We start from the raw sequence: 14,838 nt of genomic DNA on the forward strand, positions 1-14,838 counted from the left end.
AAACTAGTTCACTGCCCCCCGCCTGCCAGATTAGAAGTTTTCTTCTGGTCTGCCGGGTGGTGCTTTGGCGATCCCAGGCGATGAGCCTTGCAAAGGCACTGCAGTGGGAACACCAAAGCAAGTTCCTGCACAGCATAGACTGTTAAGTCCGTGCCTTGCGGAAACTGGGGGTGCAATCATACAGAGGGGCATTCTATGTGCCCCCAGAATGCATTCCCTGGCTTTGAGGCAATAGGCGGCCCTGTAGGGCCCCCTTTGTTTCCTCACCACCGCACTATTCATGGCAGCCTCACCTCCATTAAAACTGTGGTAGTGAGAAAACTCATAATATGCTTGGCAGTGCCACAGCCTGCTGCTCCACTGCCGGGGATCAGGGATCCCTGGTAGTTGCAGCAGTCCTTTGGCGTTCTGACTGCTAAACTTGTAATAGGGCGGTCAGACCGCTGAAGCGGCGGTTCCCGGACTGCCACTATGGACCGCCGTAGTCGTAATCAGCTCCTAGAAAACATTAGTCAAAGTGCTTACATAGGGGATCAGATTTACTTTTCTAAGTCCAGTTTAAAAAACACTGGGGAAAGTAAATACTTTGTAGGATTCGGGGTTAGAATTACTCTAGTCCAGCAAACGTTGGAGAAAGTGCATATATTGGGGGGGCAGGTTTGCTATTCTAACGTCAGTCTAATACATGACTGAGAAAGTACATACTTGGGGAGAGGTCATGTTTACTACTCTAACTCCACTCCTACAAACTTTGGAGTAAGCGCTTACATTGGGGTCAGCTTTATTATTTCAACTCCTGTTTCCTCAATATACCTCACAGCCTGATAAAAAAAATACTACTTTTTGTTTATAAAAATATGTAAACAAAAATGTTAACATTATGGGGCCGATTCCGATTTGGTAAAATCCATTCCGAATCGCCGTACGCAGCGTTTTTCCCCGCACGATTCGTACGCAGAACCGTACCCGTATGTACGATGTAGTACGGTGTGTACTCAATGCAGTTCTCTGTACTAATCGTACAAAAGACCGTACGATTCAAGAAACCATACGGATCCCACTCGGAACACGCAGAATGCGATGTTTGTATGGATCGAGGCAGCTTTTTACGAACCAGCAAGCACGAATCATCAGGACGACACTCCGTACGACTCTTAATCTACGGGACTTTAAAACATCCGTAAAAGCATATTTCAACTCTAAGCGCTTCTGAAACGGACTCCCCCGGGTACGTGAGTGCACCCCATGATCGCAGGGGTACGGTGCGAACTGGTACTGTGTGTCGGGGTATGGAGCATAGGGGTACGGTACATCGGGATACGGTACATCGGGGTACGGTGCATGGGTGTACGTAGCATAGGTGTACGGTGTGTAGGTGTACAGTGCGTAGGGGTGCAGAGCATAGGGGTACGGTGCATACCCCCATGATCGCAGGGGTACGGTGCGTATGTGTATGTGTTGTTCTCTGTATGAATTGCCCATTCGCCGCTTTCCGTATGAATCGCGTTCTCGGTCCCCGGTCCGGATCGTACTTGGCGGGTCGTACGGCATGTTTACGAATCATACGGTTCATGTGCAGCTCTATGTCGTACGGATTTAACCTCGTTTTTCGTACGGTTCGCAGACATTCGTACGTATTCTTTTCCTACAGATCGTACTACGCGATTCGTACGGTTTTGTACGATTCGTACTGAAATGGGTACGAATACGAATCGTCGTACGGATTAGTTTCCTGAATCGGAAACGACCCCGATGTAAACGTATATTAATTAGTTTACATTTACAAAATGCATAATTAATACATTTATCAATGAATATAAAATGGTATATACTTTATTATAGAACTACCGAGAGAAACCCAACAACCAGAAAGATACATTAATATATAACATTTTATTTATAAGTACATTTCACAAAAACATATATAATAAAATAAAAACATAATTCAATACAATAAAACCATATAATAAAAACAAAACTAGAGCAAAAAATATTTGAAACTCTGATGCTTTAGGTAAAGAACAATAGGAGGATGTTCTCACTTTAGTCTGCAATGTTTCTATAGTCACTATATTTTGACCACTATATTATGGTCTGGCAATAATTTTAAGATAATATTTAGGCGGAATACCAGTTTGCTGTTGTCTGCAAATACAAGTCATTTACCAAACAGCTCGTTAGAGATTTGCTAGAACTTAAGTGCCTTAGAAAAATTATGCAGGAAAGTATTTTAACCCAAAATCTACTTTAAAACCATATATATTGCTAAGAACATGGAATGCTCTCAAGAGTCAGCTACATTTTGAGTAAGATGAATGAAGTACCTGTGTGCATTGCAAAAGTTATGGAATCTCTTAATATGTATAGCTTAACTAAGCCAATAGAGCACATGAAATGGTTTACAGATCTGAAAGGAGTATCCATGTGGCTTTTCATATACAGCATCTACTCACATAGAAGAGTGTAGTAAATGAAGTAGAATGTGTCACTTTGTGCAAAAGTGTGGTAAAGCTAAATGTGGTACTAGATGATAAATGCACTTTGGGGAAATGTAATGCTTAAGACCTAGAATATTTCATTAAAAAAAAGGATGAGATCAGACTACTGCTTGCCAGCGAAGATTCATCTGTGATCAACAAAATTGTCACTACTATTTGATGTTAGATAGTATTGTGGTTGCTACATTTTCATGGGGTCATGAACAAGTCAATTTGTTTATTAAGGACTAGAATGCTTTATTATATTATCTCCTGCTGCATACATTTGTTGCAGGGTCTCTAGTTAGTGCTACATTTTCCGAAATTGTTGATGAAGGGGCACCAACTGCTGCTTTTGCCTCACATACACTTCATCAATAGTAATGGCAATACTGTAATCAATACAGAAATTCTTGTTTGCTAATTAATTGTGGGCAGAGAGATTTCAATCATATACTTGTGGTATATACGTTGTCATCTGGGCTGGCCTAAGCTTTAGGATTACATCCTAAGTGAACAAACGTACACACAAGAATGTCTACAACCTAATTCACTAGATTTGGAATCAATGTTGCTTGTGAAAGATTTCCATGTAGAACACATTCCAGGTGTCAGAAACTGAAATAAGATTGCAAGTCTAGTTTGATACTGTAGGAAAAAAACTTTATAGAAAAAATTGACGTGAATGGAGATTTGGAATGTTCTCTGGCTGGTGTAGACTGAGGTGAGAGTAATTATTTATCAGAGAATTAATACAGATAGACAATGTGACAAGAGGGAGAGGTGGTGGTGCTGCCAGTGAAGAATGTGTGGCCAAAGGATGGTGTTTTTCAGTTTGTTGATTTATTGTATTTTAAAGGTTGTGCCAAAAAAGTTGGTCAAGGGCATATCAACCCCTTCGCTGCGGGGGTTATTCCCCCGCAGCGCTGGGGGGGAGGGGGCGCGCACAGCGCCCGCATGGTCATGACGAGCTGAGCTCGTCATGAGGCACGGCGCTCCTGTGCTCATGACGAGCTCAGCTCGTCACAGGTGCATTACCTGCCGTGGAACGCTCGCACAGCAGGGGAATTATCCCCGCATGCGAGCGTTCCACGGCTCATGACGAGCTGAGCTCGTCATGAGCACCGGAGCGCCGTGGCTCATGACGAGCTCAGCTCGTCATGAGCGTGGAAGAGGTTAATAAAGCAGGAAAAGTTGGTTGCTCCTGCTACATAAGGGTATCATTGGTGGATTCATGCATGTGGACCATGTGGATATGACAAAAAACAGGTTGGTTGCATTGTACAGGTGTCCCTCAATGGAGTGGGATTTAGCAGATAAAATATCAATTTGCAGTGCATGCAGGATGAGGGATAGGAATCAAAAGAATGAGAATAATTCGATTATGAACATTCCGTGAGGTCAGGGGCCCTCTACACACTCAAAAATAGTTATAGACAACATATTACATTCTGCCTATATAGGTATGCAAGCAATATATCAATAGGATTCCATGCAAAACCAGATCAATGAAAGTCACAAAAAATAGCCTAGCCTGACGTTTAATAGAATACTAGTGCTAAATCAAAACAGCTGCAAACAACATATTAAAAAATCAAATGCTATCTCCTGCTTAACAGTATCACATGGAATTGCCACAAAATTTGACATTTTATGAGATTTAGCCTGAGGCAGTTGTCTACCTGCACAGCTGGGGGGCATATTTACAAGCCCTTAGCGCCATGGGAGCGTCATTTATTTTTTCACACTCCGGTGGCACTGTGTTCTGGCCTATATTTGCAAGGCCACCCATAGGTACTTTGCGTGGCTTTACATGGTCTTGTGAATATGGCCCTCTTTCACACAGTATTCTGCGTTAAAGAGGTGTGTCATGGGTGTTCCCACATAACACCCATGGCGTTTTGGCAGTGCCCCAGATTTACAAGGAGTGGTAAATCTGAGGCAACACCAAAAACTAAAACTTTATTTCTCCTCACTTATTGCACTTTCTATGTGTGCTGCATTCTGCTGCACACATTGGAGGAACAAAAGGCCATTAATGACTGGTTTTATGCAGGAAGATGTTCCTTCCTGCGCTAACACAATCATCCCTGCACTGCAGGCACCCTTGCACCATGGTCCAAGGGTGTCTGTTTTTTTGCACAGCTGCTGTTCTAGCGCTGGCGCAGGGGAGAGCACAAGGGTGCGCCGTATTTCTGTAAGTAGGCCGCATCCCTGTGTTTTTGATATGACGCAACTGAGCACAGCAAAATTGCTTGAGGCACCTTGCTGCATTATTTCATTGTAACTATCTCCCTAGGTGTGCCTCAAATACAAACCTCAATTAGTACACCACTCGCTCGTCTTTGCGCTATGGTGCCAGTAGCGGCTCCTGGAGGGAGTGCTGCGGGCGGTGAGCCGGGGGAGATGCGGGGCAGGGTGGGGGGGGGGGGGTGGGGTAGTAAACTCCGGCATACAGCCGATCAGAGTTAAGTAAAGAAATAAATAAAATGAATTAAATTACATGAGCTGCAACGCCAAATGCGTTGCAGCACGTGCAATTTAATTTGTTTTATTTATTTCTTTCTTTAGCTAACTCACCCTGCCGCTCCCCCGCCCCACCTCACCGCCCCGCAGCACTCCCTCCAGGAGCCACTACTGTTGGTGCACCCATATTTTAGGCCTACTGGAATCCAGCCACTGCATTTTTAGTAAAAAGAGATTATCAGCGTGCCATTCATAGTAAATGCGCGGGTGCACAATGTATTTGCTTTTCGTGCAAAGCAACACTGCAGATTTTCGCGCGCCATTGTGTCACGTGATCCCTGGTAAATCTGGGGCCAGGATGCCTTTTCTCCTTTACAGTCAATAAGGAGCTTCTTGAATGCTTGAAGTTGTTCTGTGGGGAAACATCATTTACAACGAAGTCTTTTCCACGCATGACGTTATCAACGATCCACTTACCCCGCAAACGTCTCTTCAACGCGGGTGCCTTCCACGACCGTCTTTACCACGCAAGTGGTATTCCTTTTGGTCGTCCTGCTTGTAAGTTCTGCGTGGCCTTGGGGGCCTGGGGGGGTCTCTCCCCCATAAAAAAATAAAAAATAAAACGAGCAGGCTACATACATTAAAAAAACGCACTACAGTGTCATTTAAAAGTAAAAGAAAAGAGCCGCACCAAAGACGTGGCGTGTACGTCATAATTGTAGTCCTTTTTAGGTCTCGGCTAGCCGCGCGAAGCGCGTCTCCGCCGAGCCCCTTTTGTCGGCATGTGTGCTTCCCAGGAGACAGTCCTGGCCGCGCGCTTCGCCTTGGAGGCGATTTGAAAGTGACACGCGCACGCGAACGAGCGCTGCGGCCAGGCGCTGTCTCCTGGGAAGTGCTTCGTGAAATTGCAGATGACGGTAAGTGGATTTATTAGGTCTCGGCTAGCCGCGCGAAGCGCGTCTCCGCCGAGCCCCTTTTGTCGGCATGTGTGCTTCCCAGGAGACAGTCCTGGCCGCGCGCTTCGCCTTGGAGGCGATTTGAAAGTGAAAGTGGCGCTGTCTCCTGGGAAGTGCTTCGTGAAATTGCAGATGACGGTAAGTGGATTTATTTACATTGCGTGTGTCCTCTTTTCCCGCCTCCACCCCTGGGGCAATCCCTCGTCTATCCTTGCTCCCCGAACACCAGCCCAGCTCCCTCCCAAGCTCCGGCTGCGGCTTTACCTTTCCAGCGGCGCCGAGCCGGATGCGCGCTGAGATGTGAAGGAACAGATCCCACGGAAATGGAACCGGGAGAGCGAGCGAGCTCCGCCGGGAGGCTCACATCGAGAGGCGCGGGGAGTGGGGCAGCTGCAGTGCGCTTCCACCGACTGCAGGGGGGCGGCACCGAGCGGCTTGCCGAGGAAAGCGGTGGGAGGCAGGGGCCGAGCTTGCGGGAGGAGGTAAGGGGAGGAGGGAGGAGAAACGAGAGCGCGCTCGAGGGCCTGACTGACAAAAGCACGAGGAGGCAGGACTTCTCAGGAAAAACAGAATTGAGCTCTAGTTGACACCCCCGGGGTACCAAAGAGTTGTCGGCGTGTGACCTGCAGCCTACACATTTAAGGCTGCAGGCAGTATATTAACCACTGAACTATTTCACCAGGGTTAGAGATGTAGGGCGTCGATTGCATACACTACTGTGCATTAAGCGTATCACCCGTCTGCTTGTATCCCACTCATATTTTACCTGTAGCACACAAGATTTCTGCATTTTCCCTCTGCTTTCTTTGTATTTATTTCTGCCCTTCATTTCAAGCGTCTTCCTTTTGTCTGCAGCCTCCCCTTTCACCCTTCCCCTGGGTAACTATCTTTTGATTTCTCTCATTCCTTCCTTTATACTGTGATATATTCTTTTCCTCCCATTTGGCATTGTCCACTATGTTCCGCATTTATTCTTTATCACACCCCACTCAGTTTTTTCTGCCGTTACTTCTCTTTATTCTTCTCCCCTTTTCTCTACCTATTTTTACTCTGTTCTTTTCCTTGTTTTTTTTTCTCCGTGTTTGCCCTCCCAATGTCTCTTTAAAATTGCTTGCCCTTTGAAATGTTAACATCACTCTGCATGTTTCTTTCGTAGGCAAAAATCTATAAGTAAACAGATAACTCACAACTTCCCCTGGGAACAGGAGCATTCTAGACACCTCCAACTAGCAATGTTAAAAACCCCAGGAAGCTACACACCAATATATAAAGGGAAATGCAGGAGATAAACCCATCTGCGCAACTCACATCAGAGCGGGCTGAGAGCACGATTTCGACAACCCATTAACTGATACTGATCTGTGGGAATACGCTCGTTCACAAACAGGTTAGCTGACTACTACACTATTGATACCTGCCCCACATAACACCCTTGTAACACTACACAAAGGGGCTTAACTTGATAACCGTTGATACACGAGGAGCACATGAAGTGTACTTTGTGTATCTAGCAGGGGGAAACATACTCCGTTCAAAATAATTGGCCTAAGTATAGACTTATCTCCAAAGATAGCTTTTCTGAGATGGGTAAAAAAAAATCTCACATCAGTCAAACTCACTATCTTAGAACTGCTACTGGAGGCCTCTCACTGAAGACATATGGCCGGTGCAGTGTCCTTCTAGATGCATAGTGAAGTAGCCCCACCCCTGAGGCTGCCCTAACATCCACACCCATCCATCACAAGCGTCACTGGTCAGGTGAACCTTTCAATAAAAGGGCACGGGCCATTTACCCCAACCAAATGTGTCTGTTCTTTTGTCTAGCATGTGGACCTAGAGCCCACATCTCTTTACATTGGCAATGAAGGCGGACGATTCTCCACCTGTCCTTTAGACCATATAGGTGTTCTGTCTGTCGGAGCTCCCTGTAACATATCCTAAGCCAGCCCCTTCTCGTGTACCGCAGCCGCACATTCCTCCTCAGGAACCTATCCTAAGCCAGCACCTTCTCATTTACCACAGTGCACGCCACTCCACAGTAACATATCGTAAGTCAACCACCCATCTCAAGCCCCACAGTGCAGAACCCTCCACAGGAACATCGCAAGTCAACCACTTACCTCATGCCCCACAGTGCTTGCCGGTTCACAGTAACATCATAAGGCACTAACCTCACGCCCCACACTGCCCTCCCTCCCCAGTAACATATTGTAAGTCACCCCCATGCCCCACTATGCACAACCCTTTCAAGCAATGGTCAAGTCCCCTATCTTGTTCATGGGAGCAGTGTCATATCTTCAGAGACGCAGGCCTGGCATCCACCGCCCTACTCCATTTTGCCGGTCCCTTGGTGTCACACAGCAACACACCACAGGGATTTCCAGTTTCACCAGAGGCCTGAAGTGGTCCCACCCTGGGGTCACTGCCTCCTCCTAGGCTGTACACTCACTACCGAGTACTAAAGGGCACTAAAGATGGAACTAAAAAGTAGTAAGTGAGTAGTGAGTGCAGAGTAGTGAGTGCAGAGTGAGTGTGCAGAGTAGTGAGTGCAGAGTGAGTGTGCAGAGTAGTGAGTGCAGAGTGAGTGTGCAGAGTAGTGAGTAGTGAGTGCAGAGTAGTGAGTAGTGAGTGCAGAGTAGTGAGTAGTGAGTGCAGAGTAGTGAGTAGTGAGTGCAGAGCGGTGAGTAGTGAGTGCAGAGTAGTGAGTAGTGAGTGCACAGTAGTGAGTAGTGAGTGCAGAGTAGTGAGTAGTGAGTGCAGAGTGAGTAGAGTAGTGAGTAGAGTAGTGAGTAGTGAGTAGAGTAGTGATGCAGAGTAGTGAGTAGTGAGTAGAGTAGTGAGTAGTGAGTGCAGAGTAGTGAGTAGAGTAGTGAGTAGAGTAGTGAGTAGTGAGTAAAGTAGTGAGTAGAGTAGTGAGTGCAGAGTAGTGAGTGCAGAGTGAGTGTGCAGAGTAGTGAGTGCAGAGTGAGTGTGCAGAGTAGTGAGTAGTGAGTGCAGAGTAGTGAGTGCAGAGTAGTGAGTAGTGAGTGCCGAGTAGTGAGTAGTGAGTGCAGAGTAGTGAGTAGAGAGTGCAGAGTAGTGAGTAGTGAGTGCAGAGTAGTGAGTAGAGAGTGCAGAGTAGTGAGTGGCTGGCCCTGTTTCTAGCTCAAGCAGCACCGGCACCTGTAGTCTAAAGATAATACCTCTGCCTCAAGTGAAGTACTCTGGTACCCAAGGATGACTAGCAAACAATATTATTCACAACGTTGCTTACTATTCAGCAACATTTGACAGTTTGCAATCAATCTTTATAAAACTATTCAGAGTTTGATAACGAATTAATGCAACACATTGTAATATACAATGCCAATAGCTCAAACTTTAATGCTGCGAGACCTATTGCATTGCAAATGCTTATTTACATTGCGTGTGTCCTCTTTTCCCGCCTCCACCCCTGGGGCAATCCCTCGTCTATCCTTGCTCCCCGAACACCAGCCCAGCTCCCTCCCAAGCTCCGGCTGCGGCTTTACCTTTCCAGCGGCGCCGAGCCGGATGCGCGCTGAGATGTGAAGGAACAGATCCCACGGAAATGGAACCGGGAGAGCGAGCGAGCTCCGCCGGGAGGCTCACATCGAGAGGCGCGGGGAGTGGGGCAGCTGCAGTGCGCTTCCACCGACTGCAGGGGGGCGGCACCGAGCGGCTTGCCGAGGAAAGCGGTGGGAGGCAGGGGCCGAGCTTGCGGGACGAGGTAAGGGGAGGAGGGAGGAGAAACGAGAGCGCGCTCGAGGGCCTGACTGACAAAAGCACGAGGAGGCAGGACTTCTCAGGAAAAACAGAATTGAGCTCTAGTTGACACCCCCGGGGTACCAAAGAGTTGTCGGCGTGTGACCTGCAGCCTACACATTTAAGGCTGCAGGCAGTATATTAACCACTGAACTATTTCACCAGGGTTAGAGATGTAGGGCGTCGATTGCATACACTACTGTGCATTAAGCGTATCACCCGTCTGCTTGTATCCCACTCATATTTTACCTGTAGCACACAAGATTTCTGCATTTTCCCTCTGCTTTCTTTGTATTCATTTCTGCCCTTCATTTCAAGCGTCTTCCTTTTGTCTGCAGCCTCCCCTTTCACCCTTCCCCTGGGTAACTATCTTTTGATTTCTCTCATTCCTTCCTTTATACTGTGATATATTCTTTTCCTCCCATTTGGCATTGTCCACTATGTTCCGCATTTATTCTTTATCACACCCCACTCAGTTTTTTCTGCCGTTACTTCTCTTTATTCTTCTCCCCTTTTCTCTACCTATTTTTACTCTGTTCTTTTCCTTGTTTTTTTTTCTCCGTGTTTGCCCTCCCAATGTCTCTTTAAAATTGCTTGCCCTTTGAAATGTTAACATCACTCTGCATGTTTCTTTCGTAGGCAAAAATCTATAAGTCAACAGATAACTCACAACTTCCCCTGGGAACAGGAGCATTCTAGACACCTCCAACTAGCAATGTTAAAAACCCCAGGAAGCTACACACCAATATATAAAGGGAAATGCAGGAGATAAACCCATCTGCGCAACTCACATCAGAGCGGGCTGAGAGCACGATTTCGACAACCCATTAACTGATACTGATCTGTGGGAATACGCTCGTTCACAAACAGGTTAGCTGACTACTACACTATTGATACCTGCCCCACATAACACCCTTGTAACACTACACAAAGGGGCTTAACTTGATAACCGTTGATACACGAGGAGCACATGAAGTGTACTTTGTGTATCTAGCAGGGGGAAACATACTCCGTTCAAAATAATTGGCCTAAGTATAGACTTATCTCCAAAAATAGCTTTTCTGGGATGGGTAAAAAAAAATCTCACATCAGTCAAACTCACTATCTTAGAACTGCTACTGGAGGCCTCTCACTGAAGACATATGGCCGGTGCAGTGTCCTTCTAGATGCATAGTGAAGTAGCCCCACCCCTGAGGCTGCCCTAACATCCACACCCATCCATCACAAGCGTCACTGGTCAGGTGAACCTTTCAATAAAAGGGCACGGGCCATTTACCCCAACCAAATGTGTCTGTTCTTTTGTCTAGCATGTGGACCTAGAGCCCACATCTCTTTACATTGGCAATGAAGGCGGACGATTCTCCACCTGTCCTTTAGACCATATAGGTGTTCTGTCTGTCGGAGCTCCCTGTAACATATCCTAAGCCAGCCCCTTCTCGTGTACCGCAGCCGCACATTCCTCCTCAGGAACCTATCCTAAGCCAGCACCTTCTCATTTACCACAGTGCACGCCACTCCACAGTAACATATCGTAAGTCAACCACCCATCTCAAGCCCCACAGTGCAGAACCCTCCACAGGAACATCGCAAGTCAACCACTTACCTCATGCCCCACAGTGCTTGCCGGTTCACAGTAACATCATAAGGCACTAACCTCACGCCCCACACTGCCCTCCCTCCCCAGTAACATATTGTAAGTCACCCCCATGCCCCACTATGCACACCCCTTTCAAGCAATGGTCAAGTCCCCTATCTTGTTCATGGGAGCAGTGTCATATCTTCAGAGACGCAGGCCTGGCATCCACCGCCCTACTCCATTTTGCTGGTCCCTTGGTGTCACACAGCAACACACCACAGGGATTTCCAGTTTCACCAGAGGCCTGAAGTGGTCCCACCCTGGGGTCACTGCCTCCTCCTAGGCTGTACACTCACCACCGAGTACTAAAGAACACTAAAGATGGAACTAAAAAGTAGTAAGTGAGTAGTGAGTGCAGAGTAGTGAGTGCAGAGTGAGTGTGCAGAGTAGTGAGTGCAGAGTGAGTGTGCAGAGTAGTGAGTGCAGAGTGAGTGTGCAGAGTAGTGAGTAGTGAGTGTAGAGTAGTGAGTAGTGAGTGCAGAGTAGTGAGTAGTGAGTGCAGAGTAGTGAGTAGTGAGTGCAGAGCAGTGAGTAGTAAGTAGAGTAGTGAGTGCAGAGTAGTGAGTAGAGTAGTGAGTAGTGAGTGCAGAGTAGTGAGTAGAGTAGTGAGTAGAGTAGTGAGTAGTGAGTAAAGTAGTGAGTAGAGTAGTGAGTGCAGAGTAGTGAGTGCAGAGTGAGTGTGCAGAGTAGTGAGTGCAGAGTGAGTGTGCAGAGTAGTGAGTAGTGACTGCAGAGTAGTGAGTGCAGAGTAGTGAGTAGTGAGTGCCGAGTAGTGAGTAGTGAGTGCAGAGTAGTGAGTAGAGAGTGCAGAGTAGTGATTAGAGAGTGCAGAGTAGTGAGTGGCTGGCCCTGTTTCTAGCTCAAGCAGCACCAGCACCTGTAGTCTAAAGATAATACCTCTGCCTCAAGTGACAGTTTGCAATCAATCTTTATAAAACTATTCAGAGTTTGATAACAAATTAATGCAACACATTGTAATATACAATGACAATAGCTCAAACTTTAATGCTGCAAGACCTATTGCATTGTAAATGCCTGTTTAGTTTTGGTAGACGTGTTTTGACGCATATTTCCATGCGATGTTAGAACTTGCGTTCTAAAAAGCTGCGTGGTAAAGCCACTTGCGAAGTAAAATTTGCGTGGTAATGCCATGCGGAGTATTTGTATTCGTGGTAAAGTCATATTCGTTCTGTGCTATTGTATTATCGGAAAGAGGACATGGTTCGCAGCCCTGGGTTATGATGTAACAAACAAAAAAATGGAATCTGTAATGCACACGTCTACAAATGCTTTTAAACCAGGTTGGATTTTTAGTTAAAAGGCAGACATTATTTGCTGGGAATTCCCTTTTTTGGATCCAGTGCTGTTATTTCTCTGATGAAATATTATGTCCTTGGACCACTCATTTCCTAAACCTGCAAGGGTGACCTAGAATATTTCCAGACTGTGTGCTTATGTAAATAGATGTCTTCATTATTCGGGGGCTGTTTTTTGCCAGAAGACTATTAAATTCAATCAACAGTTGCCTGTCACATTAACAGGTGGTCACTGAACAAACAGAAACTGCTTGGCTGGGATGGCAGCATAAAAAGCATTGGTAAAGGTAACACGTCTGGATATAATGTGCTAAGGCATGCTGCAATAGCACATTGGAGTGAGGCACATGGGAGGGAGCCATTCCGGAGCACAAGGAGATGGCTATAATTATAAAGTAGTCCCTCATGTAGTTCAAAGCAATCACTCGAGTGGTGTTACTAGGATGCCCTCAAAAAGCCGACAGCATTAAGCAAGAGATGAGATGAATACTCTTCTAGGCTGAGCCAAGATGTGATTGACAATGACTTAAGCTAACGGCAGAAGAGGCTGGTTGAAGAAAGCCAATGGTTGAAAGGAGTAGAAGCAAAACCCACTCTATATATATTAGCATGGGACTGTTTAATAAATGGTCCGTCAAAACACAGACCTCAAAATGAGAAAAAAAGCTCAAAGAACACAACGCGACATAGAAAGCAACACAGTACCAGTGAAACAGAAAATGTTGTCAAGCAAGAAAAGTGAGACAGGAGATTAGGGAGGAGCTAAAGGTTTTATCGAGATGAATATAGAGTTATTAATAATAAGCAAGTAATAAGGCAGGTCCAAATTTTCCTTGTGACAATATCTTATCCCCATTTTACTCTATGTATGAAAATTGATGTCAGAGTGCTGGAGATCCTGGAATGGCTGAGATCAAACGCAAATTCTTTAAATTGTGTCCAACAAAAGCCCAACATTTTTTTTTACAAGGTGTGCTGATGATTTCCTGCAATAGTTTATTTGAAGCCTGTCAAGTTCTGCTTTTACATTCATGTGAATTATGAAACAGAAGTAGATAGTCTACCTTTGGCCTCCAGCCATGCTGTCCCCACATTATCCCTGCGTGGAAACATGTACTTTTACTCCCTACAATTCCTGTCCATATAATGGGGAAGAAAGTGGTGTCCCGGGTTCTGGCTGTGTAGTTGGGAATACTCTATCCCTCAGGATCCTATCTTCCTTATGGCATGACATCTCCTTCCTCCTTATGGGAAAACTATACATCTTCGAAATGTCATCTTCCCCTTCTTAACCCCTTCTACGCTCATGAAGAGCTGAGCTCGTCATGTAATGCGGGTTTTTTAAAATCGCAGAGCGCAGCGGGAAAACCGCTAGCGTGCATGCGGTTAAAGAAGGATGACAAATTATTCACTCTCAAAATTGAGAAGAAGACCCTTTGATGTTTTTTTCATGCATCTGTCCTTGCCAAAAAAGTGTTTGTTGAGTCAGTCGAACTGCTCCTGCTTCGAACTGCTCCTGCTTCTGGGGGTGGGATGATGTTCGCGGTTTTGTGTGGCTCCAGCTGATGTGGCATGGTGAGTCCTGCAGCTAGTGGTTGCATCGAGTCATCAGACTACAGTGCACTGTTCTCTGAATGAATGACGTTCTATGAGTCTGACCTCTTCTTAAGCAATTGTGGCACCTTTAAGTAGGGAGTTGAAAACCATGATCCTCTCTCCTCTGGCATGAAGGTGGTTGTTACAAGTTATTTAATGGTGTTTCTATGTATGGCAACTTTTTATGTTCTGGTTTGTGTTAGTCTAATAATTGAGATGTTGATTGTTCATTATAATGAACAGGACATACAACATCTTTTTGGTAGGCTCACTTTCATGTGAGGATGTTTCATGGGTATGTTCTCATTACCCATGCAGGTATATGTACTTTTTTTAGAGTACTTTAAGTCCTGCAAAGTACAGTCACCACCGCCCTTCTCCTAAAATACCTGCCTTCAAAAGGATGAAAAATTCAGACTGCTTTGCTGGAATTTAAAGTTGTTAGTTGCAGATCACTGCCTCTCAGCAGGGAGCATTTGGTTTGCTTAGTCTTTTGCTTGGATTCATGCCGCACTCTTGATGTGTCAAAGATTACTTTTTAACTTTACAATTAAGCTACATATTTGATGTTTACCAACATTGCCTATCTCCTCCGGATGAGACACCATTCGGACTTGTCATCTCCGTTT

The sequence above is a fragment of the Lissotriton helveticus genome, chromosome 5_1, assembly GCF_964261635.1.
Source record: "Lissotriton helveticus chromosome 5_1, aLisHel1.1, whole genome shotgun sequence".
NCBI classification, from domain to species: domain Eukaryota; kingdom Metazoa; phylum Chordata; class Amphibia; order Caudata; family Salamandridae; genus Lissotriton; species Lissotriton helveticus.